The sequence below is a fragment of the Lactuca sativa genome, chromosome 5 (assembly GCF_002870075.4).
Source record: "Lactuca sativa cultivar Salinas chromosome 5, Lsat_Salinas_v11, whole genome shotgun sequence".
NCBI classification, from domain to species: Eukaryota; Viridiplantae; Streptophyta; class Magnoliopsida; order Asterales; family Asteraceae; genus Lactuca; species Lactuca sativa.
Window position 1 is genome coordinate 329045636 of NC_056627.2, and position 12801 is coordinate 329058436.

Genomic DNA, 12801 nt, shown 5'->3' on the forward strand with positions numbered 1-12801 from the left:
AATTCCCTAGTTGCTGATTGCTGATGGATTTCCTGAATGGAAATTCAGAATTGAAAATTATATTAAAATGAAGGATATCAAAGTATGGAGAAGCTTCCTAAGAGGCCCAGTCAAGATCACAACCACTATGGATGATGAAGCTAAAAGTGTGGTCGACAAGCCAATCGAGGAATACACAAATGAGGACTTCGATAAGACTAAGGATGATGAATAGGCACTATCTATTCTTACAATGGCTTTGTCTCCTGACATTGCTCAAGGTTTTAGGTAATATAAATCTGCTAAGGCTTTGTGGGAAGCCTTGATTGAAGTGTATGAAGGCAATGAAGATATGAAGCAAAGCAGGCATGATTTGCTTCGTCAAAGATTTAACATGTTCAACCATGTTCTTAGGGAGACTCTGGAAGCCCAGTTGCAGCGTTTTATTACTATCAACACTGAAATGAGCACTGCTGGAATTGTTTTGACTCGTTCTGAGATAAACAAGAAGCTGCTTAATTCACTTCCCAAAAATTAGGATACGAATGTGTCTATGATTAAGAAGACTATGGACTTGAGAAAACTCTCTCTTGCTGAAGTGATGGATATAATCAAAGCTTGTGACATGGATGACAAGCATAGAGAAATTAATCATGTCAATTGCTACTTATCTGCAAGCTTAGGATCATCTACTAATAATGCATTTTCAATTATGCCATCGCTTCATGTTCCTTCATCTTTTGGTCTACCGATGGCATCTCCCAATTCCTCTACATCTAGTTCCACCACTAAATCCACCTCACAGACTCCAGCATCCGCCAAAGGAGCTATAGAAACCATGGCTTTGATGGTTGGATTCATAAATTGCTATAATGCCTTTGTTTCTGGTGAATTAGTTCCTCAAGTTATGATTGGAGAACTTGATCAGATTCACCCTGAGGATGTTGAAGAGATGGACATATCATGAAAAATTGCTATGGCAGTGTTCAGGGCAAAGAAGTTCACTCAGCGAACTGGCAAGAATAACTGGGGAGTGAATGTAGATAAGAAAGTGGGTTTCAATAAGAGCAAGTTGCGATGGTACAACTGTCATGAGGCATGTCAATTTTCTCGTGAGGGTTTTGGTTCCAGCTGGAAACAACAGAGAAGCGCCTCATAATAATGAAAAAGATATGGTGGCACAATAATTCTCGTGGGAAGATCAGATGCAGGCTCTTAATATTACTGAAGATGGAAGAGCTAATCTTGCCCAGATTAAAGATGGAGAGGATGTTGATCTGGCTGAGGAGAAGATGATGGAGTTGCAGTTTGCTTTCATGGTCTCCACCACTCCCACCACCAAAGAGGTTAGTGAAGGTTCATGCTCTAAATCTTGCGTAGATAAAGTTAATAAATATCATGAGCATAATGAGTTATTAAATAGTGAGGTTTTCGATCTTAAAAATGAAATCTATGAAGTTAAGAAATTAAACAAGCCTCTTAAAGAAAAACTAGATGCTCAAAACAAAGAATTAGTTAGGCTAAGGGAAGAATATAGTACCAAATGTGTTCATCATTGTTATGCTAAAGAGGAAGTTTCCAAATTAACTGCCGAACTTGATGTATTAAAAGCTATATTTAGAGATGCTGAATTTAACTTTAAGAAATTTAACGTGTGAAGTGAGGTAGTTGTGTCCATGATAGAAAAATAGTTAAAATTTAAAGATAATCAGAATAAGGGTCTAGGGTATCATAGTGTTCCTTTTCCTTTTAATGATAATTATGTTTCTACCTCTTAGCCTGAAGAATTAGAAAAAAAACTGGCTCAATATGGCCAACCCCCTGCATCAAATTTTGTTAAGACTGAATAATCTGGCCCCAATAAAAGTGTTGAGGTGGACGATACTGACGTTTCTACCTCATGTGCAGATCAAGTGTTAGTGGAAGATGAGGACAAGAAGGACTTTAATAATGCTAGCTCTGTTGAAAACCTTTCAAATACTAATGTTTCTGTTGCTTCTATTTCAAATAATTATGTGAACAAAGATATTAAAGTTGATGTTTTGGCTTCTTTTAAAACTTGTGGTGATGTTACTTTTAATTCAAATTCAAATGGTCCTGTTTTTGATAATTTTAAACCACATAAAGTTGTCAAAGAGTCTGATAAATGTAAATGTTCTTGTGGAAACTCTTTGAAACAAGATTCTTTTGGACCAGGACCAAGCTCTAATAACATCTTTTTAAAAATACAGACTTGTTTTAATTGTGGGACTCCAGGACAGATTGATAGAAACTGTCCATGTCATTCACATGCTCTTTTCTTTGAATTTGGATGGAAGAACGTTCCTAGGGGGAGATCTTCTACAAGAAATCCTTCAAGGTCACGTTCCTGTAATAACAATTGGAATGAGGACAAGGCCAAGAATCAGGCCTTCAAGGACAAAACAAAAACTGACTCGAGAAATGGCTCAACCAAACCAAATCAAGTAAGTTCAAATTCATCTCAAGGGTCGCCCTCTAGCTCACACTCACAATAAAATCCTAAATCGAAAGGTACTCAGGTTCCAATGGTGAGTAAAAAAGGTCCCAGTCGGTCTCACAAGAAAATGCCCAGACCAAATTACAAATGGGTACCCAAAGTCTTGTCTTCCAAATCATCAGTTAATGCTAAAAGATCTTCAGTATTTGATAGAAGAGATATAGTATGGGAAAGAGTATCCCAAGTTGATAGTAATGGTCAACCCAGTTTCAAGACAGACTGGGTTCCCAAAACTAATTAATCCTGCAACTTGTGCAGGAACAACTATGGAGGAATATCATCAGACCTTGGTATGTTGATAGTGGTTGTTCCAGGCACATAATGGGAGAGATATCACAACTACACGACATTCAAAACATTAATGTTGGTTATGTCTACTTTACGGGAGAAGAAAAGGGAAGGATAACTCAAATGGGGACTATTACTAATTGTCAACTTCGTTCCTGAATTAAAACATAACAAATATGCAATAGAGATTTCTCAAATCATTTCACCAAGAAGGACTATTATGCTGGGTGTCTCTCAAATATGCAATAGAGATTTCTCAAATTATTTCACCAAGAAGGAGTGTTTAGTATTGTCATACTAGAAGAGTGGATCTTGGTGAGATCCGAACGTCAAAACAACGCATACATCATTGACATGAATAACAACATCCCAAACAATGTTACTTTTTTGTTCTCCAAGACACCTAAACAGAATGCTACACTCTGGCATCGTCGCCTAGGTCATGGAAAAGCAAAGAACTTAAATTGTCTTGCCAAAAAATGATTTTGTTCGAGGGTTGCTCATTAAAGATTTTGTCACCTTCGAGAAGTGTGTGGCCTGTGCACAAGGAAAGCATCATCAAAAACCGCACAAGCCAAAGTTGGTTAACTCAATTGAAATTCTTCTTCAATTGCTTCATATGGATCTGTTTGGCCCAGTAAATGTTCTTAGCATCAACAAAATCTCGTATTGTCTAGTCATAATAGATGGTTATTCACGTTTCACCTGGGTATTGTTTCTGAGGAATAAGAGTGAGATAGCAGAGCTGATCAAGAGACGCATCGTCCTGATTGAAAACCAGACCAATGAGAAGGTAAAAGGCATTTGGTGTGACAATGGGACAAAATTTAAGAATGCTATTCTGAACCATTTCTGTGCTAAGAAAGTGATACAACGTCAATACAGTTCTACTCGCACACCTCAACAAAATAGTGTTGCTGAGAGAAGAAATAGAACCATGATTGACGCTGCTAGAACAATGTTGTGCGACTCTAAACTACCAGTGTTCTTTTGGTCTGAGGCAATCAATACGACATGTTATGTTTGAAACCGAATTCTATTAAAAATAGATCACATGAAGACTCCGTATGAAATGCTCTATGGTCACAAACCAACATTTTCTCATTTCCGCACTTTTGGTTGCCCATGCACTCTTCTTCATCTCTAAGTCACTCCAAAGTTTAATTCAAAGGCTGATGACTGCTATTTCGTCGTGTATGTTGGACGCACTGCTTATCGGTTCTACAATAAAGCTACCAAGCAGATCGTGGAGTCCTATGATGTCTGCTGGCTAGAAGAAAACGAAACCAGCACACGAGCGGCCCTGATTGGTTATTTGATTATGCTGAATTGTTTAAAACAATTTATGTGTTTTCTAAGAATGTTTCAGGTTCCCATCCAAATTCGTGTGGGTCAAGTAGAGATGTTGAAGAAGTGATCATTGATGAGGTTATCAAGCCATTGATTCAGTAGGATGAATATACAAGTTCAAATGATGAGACTACGGATCCTATACCAGCAAATGATGATACCCCTGCTGAATCTTTAGAAAAGGCTGACGATACTTCTGTTCTGGAAGAACATATCAACTCTACCGAAAATGTCACCTCTGACTCTGCCATAACTTTTTATTCTACTTTTATGGATTTTCTCTTTCTTGAGAGAATTCCTGATTAGTATGTGGAGAGTACTTCTTACGTCTTCCGATCATCTGATAGAAGTGATTCAACCACAGGCAGGGTAGAGAACATCATGAATCTTCCAGTCACTTCACAGGCGGTGGATCAAGTAATTTTTTCAAGGGTTCAACGAGATTATCCCATTGAAAATGTTATAGGTTCCCTGGATGATGGAGTCCAAACCAGAAGCCAGAGCGGATATGTTAGCGAATGTCTATATTCGTGCTTCATATCCCAAATTGAGCCAAAGAAGATTGAGATGGCTCTTAATGAACCCAGTTAGGTGGATACCATGCATGAAGAGATGAATTAATTTGAGAAGCTGAAGGTTTGGCAACTGGTGGAACTTCTTGAAGGAAAGAAGTCCCTTGATACTAGATAGGTCTTTCGAAATAAGCAAGATGATAGCGGGGTTATTATACGAAACAAGGTGCATTTGGTTGTTCATGGTTTCAGACAGATAAAGGGCCTTGATTACTCAGAGGTATATGCTTCCGTGGCTCAACTGGAAGCAATTCGTATCTTTTTAGCATACGCATCTTACATGGGTTTCACTGTATATCAAATGGATGAGAAGTTAAGAAGGAAATCTATGTTGATCAATCCCCAGGTTTTGTCAACTCAAAATTTCCACATCATGTGTACAAGCTTGACAAGGCACTTTATAGTCTTCATCAAGCCCATCAAGCATGGTACGACACATTAACCGAACAACTTTTATCTCATGGGTACACAAGAGGCACGGTTGATCAAAACTTGTTCATCAAAAGAGTGAAGGAAGATCTTATTGTTGTTCAAATCTACGTCGATGATATCATTTGTGGTTCAACAAATGATGAATTATGGAGGGATTTTGAAAAGGTCATGAATATGCGGTTTGAGATGAGTTCTTTAGGCGAAATGACAATGTTTTTAGGATTGCATGTGCGTCAGGATTCTTCGGCCATTCTACTACATCAAGGCAAATATATAGATGACATGTTGGAGAAATTTGGGTTTAAGGATGCTAAGATTGCTTTAACTCCCATGGCTGAACGACCTTTGTTGACATCAGATCCAGATGGAGAATCGGTTGATCAAACTCTTTTTCGGTCCATGATTGGCTCTTTGATGTATCTAATTGCCAGTAGACCAGATATACTCTTTGTTGTCTGTCAATGCACTCGCCATCAGGCTAATCCTAAACTTTCTCATTTAATTACTTTCAAATGAATTTTTAGGTACCTTAAAGGGAGACCTAAATTAGGCCTTTGGTATCCAAAAAATCATGAATTTGATCTTTATGCTTTTACCGACAACAATTATTGTGACAGCCGTCAATTTCCGGTCAAGTCAAAGTCAAATAAAGTCAACAAGTCAAACCAGTCAACTCAATTAACCCTTGTGTACTAGGGTTTACGCTATGTTATTTCCGTACAACTCGTTATTCTAATGAGAAATCATCAATTGAAAAGTTTGTATACTTAGATTTCATTAACCTAAAACGACGTTAAGTAATGAACCAAACCGATAAAACAATGTTACATACTCATCGGGAGTGTGTAAGATCCTTAAACATGGCTTAATGGGGCTTACGGACCTTGCATTGTGGAGCTAAACACTCACAAATGTCACACACGAAACCTCTCTCAATCGTTTTCACTCTATCTCTCTTTATCTAGAATCTCTCTCAAATCTCTCCACGTATGTCAAAAATCTCCCAAATCTCTCCAAGAATGAGGAATCTCTCCAAGAATGAGGAATCTCTCCCAAATCTCTCTCCATATGAGAAATCTCTCCAAGTATGTGAAATATCTCCCAAATCTCTCCACATATGTCAAATCTCTCCTTGTATGAGAAATCTCTCCAAGAATGAGGAATCTCTCCCAAATCCCTCTCCATATGAGAAATCTCTCCAAGTATGTGAAATCTCTCCCAAATCTCTCCACGTATGTCAAATTTCTCCTAAATCTCTCCTTGTATGAGAAATCTCTCCAAGAATGTGAAATCTCTCCCAAATCTCTCTCAAAAGTTCCTTAAACTTTTTGTAGTCTTTCAGGCCATCCCGACCCTTAACCAGGTCAAAAACCGCTTAAAATGGGGTAAAAACGGATAAAATAGACTTAAGGACCCGAAACCCCTCTTAAGGAGCCGAACCCTCTTAAGGACCCGAAACCCCTCTTAGGAACCGAACTTGTCAGAAGCGAAGGTGTCAGAAGCGAAGGCATCAAAAGCGAAGGCATCGGAAGCGAACTTGTCAGAAGCGAAGGCATCAGAAGCGACAAACCCTCTCAGGAGCCGAAGGTCCCTTCGGACCGAACCTCAGCCTAGGACCGAGAGGCCTCGCAGGAAGCTCTTTTTCACCCGGTTTTCGACTAGTTTTGCGTTTTAGGCCCGTTTTTAATTGTTTTAACGCGGGATTTTCACCCAAAACTTTATTTTAACATATAAGGCCCCATATTTATTAATTAATCACGTTTTTGGGGAAAAAACCTTATCCATGAAGAGTGGGTGAGGTACAAAGGTTGAGTGTTGACTTTTCTTTATTCTATGACACAAGCAACCACTCCCATACCCACTCCATGTCACTATTCACCATCAGCCCATACCTAGTCATTTAATGGTACTTTTCCCGCCATTTTTCATCCACACACTTGGTCAAGGGTTAGAAAACCCTACTCTCTCCTCACATTTCTTTCATTTCCTCTCATTCTTCCATCAAGAACAAACTTCATTTTCTCTCTCTAAAATTCGACATTCAAGGCTATACTCCAAGCTTTTCTTCTACCTTTGGTAAGTATTAACATCCTCCATATGATTATTTCACTTCCTTCTACTCAAATCATAAATATCTTACACAAACTCCATCATATTGGTGTTAGATCTTCGAATCTTCAAGCAATCTCCCAAAGTGTTCTTGAGTTGACCACTTCTTTTCTCCATCATCCATCTACTGCAATCACATAAGGTGAGTTCATACCCCTACATTTCATGTTTTCTTAAGTTTTAAGGGGGGAATACAAGTTAAAACACCAAGAACACAACTAAACTCATTTAACAGCCTTCATCAGAAAAGTTCAACTCCATTCACGGACTGTTTTGGGCAACTTAAACATTTTAGTTTTCAAAACTGTTTTAGGTGCAAGTATTTCCAGTTCTTAGATTTCAAATGACTACTTGCACATCTCCACACGATTTTTCTACAATTTATGGTGATTTTTGCAAAACAGCCTATCATTTCAAGAACAAATTTGGACCAGTCTGTGAATATGAACATTTTAACACAAGTTAAAGGCTTCCAAAAATCATGATAAAAATTATGAATAAACTAGACACATTTTAGGAACTCTCAGAATTTATGGATTTAGTTTTCAACTTCGTATGATTTTTCTATGATCTTTCTAAAACAGTGTAGAAAAGTTAAAAACTAGTTAACAGCTTATAACTTTCAACACACTTTGTAACATGTTGAGCAAAGTGTTAAATCTTTGATGACTTCATATTTTACATGTGTTTATTGTTGTCGTATAATTATATAATCATAAAATACTCACTGAATTGTAAGAATCCTCCATCATTACCATTAGTACTAAACAAAGCAAGATAAACATAGTTATATTTTGCTATACATTCGACTTACATAGAAAAGGGTTCTTATACACCACAAACAAACATAGTAAACTATAATAGGTATAGTTAGGTTGCTTATACATTTCAAACATCTTGATAAACTATAATATGTATAGTTTATGTTCATTTACATTACAAAAGGTTTTCATATGAAAAGGGGTACAAATACAAAGTACCGGTTTTATACGAAAAGGGGTACAAATACAAAGTACCGGTTTTATTCAAAAAGGGGTACAAATACAAAGTACCAGGTTTTCATACGAAAAGGGGTACAAATACAAAGTACCGGTTTTATACGAAAAGGGGTACAAATACAAAGTATCGGTTTTATACAAAAGGGGTACAAATACAAAGTACCAGGTTTTCATACAAAAAGGGGTACAAATACAAAGTACCAGGTTCACATGAAATAGTTTTCATGATATTAAAACTATATTTCATCTAGAATTGTTAGACTTCAGCTATAATTGCTAAGTGTATATGCTAGAGTTATATAAGAATCTAGTCACAATCGACTTAGAATTGGTGGGCTCGCCTTATCTCCTGTTCCTCGTTTGGTTGTGGACCTAGGGCAGACCCATTATATTCAACGGTTTATTTAACTAAATTTTTATATAATTTATATACATTGAGTGATTATAGAAGGAATCTATGGGTCTTTCTAGGATTCATTATCGCATAACATAGAAGCATTCATTTCATACATAATAAGGAAAATATTGGATTTTCTGGAAACATACTTTGTTACTTTTACAAGGAAAACGGTTTCATTCTAAAACAAAAATCTTATGAACTCACCAACTTAATTATTGACACTTTTTCAAAACTACTTGTATTCTTAGGAAATCTGTGAAACAGGAAAACCAACAGCATTTTAAGAATGGGACGATAAATCGTCAAACATTTCATTTTGTCATCATAATGTAATTGATTTTGAAACATGTAAACTTGCTATGATGTAACTTTCTCAATTATATTTATGATGGTTGTATTTACTTTGAGCACTATTATATTCGTTGTTGTGATACTATACATGAAGTCCTCCACCCCCGGACGTTTCCGCCATCCTTGGTTTGGGGGTGTGACAATTATGGAGGTTGTGACATTGACAGGAAATCTACAAGTGTTGCTTGTCAATTCTTAGGGGACAGATTGATCTTGTGGCAATGCAAGAAACAACATATTGTGTCCACTTCTACAGTTGAGGTTGAATATGTTGCTGCATCTGCGTGCTGTTCTCAAGTCATCTGGATGCAATATCAACTACAAGATTATGGTTTGAATTTTCTTGACACTCCTATCTTCTGTGATAATGATGGTGCTATTCAAATTGTTAAAAATCTTGTTCAATATTCTAAAACTAAGAACATTGATATCAAAGTTAATTTTATACGAGATAGTTTTGAGCGTAAACCCATTCATTTGGAACAAATCCACACTGATAATAATGTGGCCGATTTGTTTACAAAACCTTTTGGAAAAGCTCATTTTGATGTGCTTGTGAATTTTCTTAAAATGATTCGTTTTGAAGACTAAAAGTTTTTTTGTACATTTTGTATTTTATTTTTGTTTCTATTTAAATTTGTTCATATTTTTCCTCTATGCACAAATTTAGGGGAGAATTAAAAAAAAAAGATTAAAAAAAACTCTTTTCTTCTGTCAGTTTTGTGGTAAATTCACTCATGAATTTTAGTTTGAAACAATGAATTGACGGAGGATTTCAATGCGACCGATAGACTCTTCAATATTGAGACATATACCAGTTCTAATAGGAGTCTTCGCATCAAATGTTAATAATCAAAAGTCATTTTCACCATAACTAATGTGAGACACCCAACCATTCTTCACCCATCTTTTATTTTCCATTATATTCATGTTCATAAACATAACCCTTAAGACTCTCGGAAATTACCATTGAGGTTTAGGTTACACAACCTCTATGTTCATGATCTTGGAAGTCATTGTCACCATGATTCTAAGTGAAAACCAAAATCCGAAATTCATCCATTTCTGAATTGACGATGAACATTTTAATGTTCTATATATTTTCACCCATGAAATTAACGGATAATGGTTTATACCTGGTGTGACACTGTACAATTTGTCAGTTAGGCAGTTTCTTTCTAAGAACTATCATATTTAATGAATTGAAGTTTGAAATTGTACAGATTGTCAAAATTGGTCTTGTCAGTTATCTTTACCTAAGAATTGTCATGGCATCAGGTCGGTTCACCCCACTAGGAAATAGATATCGTTGAATGTCTCGCCAAGGGAAAAGTTCACGTGTTAACTTGAAAAACTGTATTGAGATCTTTGATCGAGGATATGGAGGGGCTAACATCAAAACTAGCCATGAGTAGTTCTCCGATACTCAACAAATCGCAGTGCGTTCCTCCGTGTGCACACAGATACTACGAGTAGTCTCCTTCTAAGACAAGGTTGGTTCCTTGAACAACTATGGTGAGAAGGGTCTTTATGATTATGTGATCCACATGGATTTTTTAGTCATGGTTACTCTTTTAAGACGCGTCTATAATCGATAAAAAAATTTCATTCAAAGGAACAAGAAGTGAAGATTATTTTTCAACACACAATCTTTCAACCCCATAAGCAAGGTGAAGTTGTATTTGAAGTTATGTGACGAATTGCATTGAATTCTCCTAAATTAATTTTTTGCTATCTATGAACTTGCTGAAGTGATCAAGAAGAATCGGTCTCTCTGTAATTATCTCTGAAGTTTGTTTTTCGTAGGTAAATGTGCTGATACTGAAGAACCTATTCAAGAAGCCCCTATACCCAATGTGCTTCCAAAGTCAAAGTTTAAAGGAGGTCCAACTATTCAAGTTGAAGTCATTCATGTGGAAATTCATATGTTCATCTTTAAGTTATGAAGAAATCGAAGTTAAACGCTGAAGGTCAAGAACAAAGAGAAGATTGAAAAGAAAAGAAAGTTATAAACTAAGGGGGAGATTATTAGGACATAATTAATTGGTTTATACTTTGCGTTTTATGGCATTTAGTGTTCTCGTTCTAGGAGCGAAATCTCCATGATTTTGGTTGTGTCTGGACCAAAATCTCAAAGAGATTTCTGTTGGAACAAAGTTCTAGTAGGATTAATAGATTCTAAGCATATAAACAATTAGAGACGTAATTAAGAACACATGAATGGCTTTAAAGATGTCGTATGATTAAGCTTTAACACCCCAGAAGAGCTCGATGAAGAACTTCGACTGTAGAGGTGCTTAGGGTTACAGATAATCATTGACTTTTTTATTAAAGGCATACATGCATGCACTATATATAATACATAATCCTAATCTATAATCACGGTTGGACAGGCCCAAACCGGATATACAAAAGAATGGCCCATGACGCAACAAATAATGCCTAACAATCTCCTCCTTTGTGTTAATGGAGTTGAGAGCTAACTTCGGTTGATCTGCAACAAACTTCTTGATAGTCTTGAACATGCTCGGTATGATGGCCAAAAGAGTTTGTCTAAAAGTAATGTACCACCGGAGCATGTCTGTGAAGTTCTTCTTATCAGAGTCGGAATTCGCCTTGCATCGATGAATGATATTAATGATATGCTCCAGGCAGTCGGTCGAGAATAAGTGTTTGTTAAAAAGAGAAAACAAGAATCTTTCACCTTTGGCTCTTGTAAACATCACTGTGAGGTGAGCAAAATCAATTTGACCGATCGAGAGTCATTTTGTTGACATCCCCTGGCTTTGTAGTAAGCTTCACCGTTGGTTTCTTCCTCATGACATTCGCCACTTCTTGATCCATCTTCGCAACTTCGTGGATATAAGAGGCTAACATCCTTTTCATATGTCCTAAGATTGGTTCATACTCTGTCGCATTAGTGAGAAAAATATTGAAGAGGAGAATCCAATCATGAGGATTCAAGTTAGGAAGATCTGCCAGGGAGACAATAGAAACCGAGTTATTTGAACCTCAGTTTATCCTGAAATAGATATTAACAAACTTCCCTGCAGGCGATGGTTTCAGCACCTTGACCGTAGTAATTTTCTGAGCACTCCAGGTCAGATACTGAGGCTGACTGAACTCAAGATAAAAATCAATAAGTTCAAGGTCGACCTAAGGATGGGGTGAAGGGACTTCAACTGTCGGCTCAAAACAATGAAAAACGAATTCCTTTCGTGTTATAGGCATATCAAACTGTGAATCCCTTGTATTATCACAGTCAAATGAAGTTACAGGTTCCAGCCAGAGTGTGCTTGGAGACTCTATAGCTTCTTTGATCAGTTTCTCCTTAGTCCAAGGAAGGAACAACATCTTCTTGCAACTTAATGCATCATCCTCTTCTTTCTTCTTCTTTTCTTTTTCCTCAGCTTCCTTAGCAATTCGAAGATTTTCATCTATCTCCTCATCCCTTTTCTTTCGGTTCAGAATCTCAGAAATAGTTTCTTGATCTTCGTCATCTTCATCATGATTTTTCTTGTCTTTGATACCAGAACCCGAAGCTACATTATCCTTTGGTTTGGTTTTGACCTTCGGTTTAATTGAAATAGGTTGTGGCTTCTCTTCTCCCCCTTGTTGCGGAGGAAAAATCCTCTCCGAAACACCCTTCATTTCGCGTAAGAGTTCGAGTGAGGGAAGAAGTTTGGAGGTCAAATGATTGCGAATTGTAAGTGTTAGAATGGGATCATGAGCCTGAAGCACGTTATGTAGCTGGGAAAGAACATCCCCAACACAGCTGTGAAAAACAGCTCGTTCTCTTTTTAA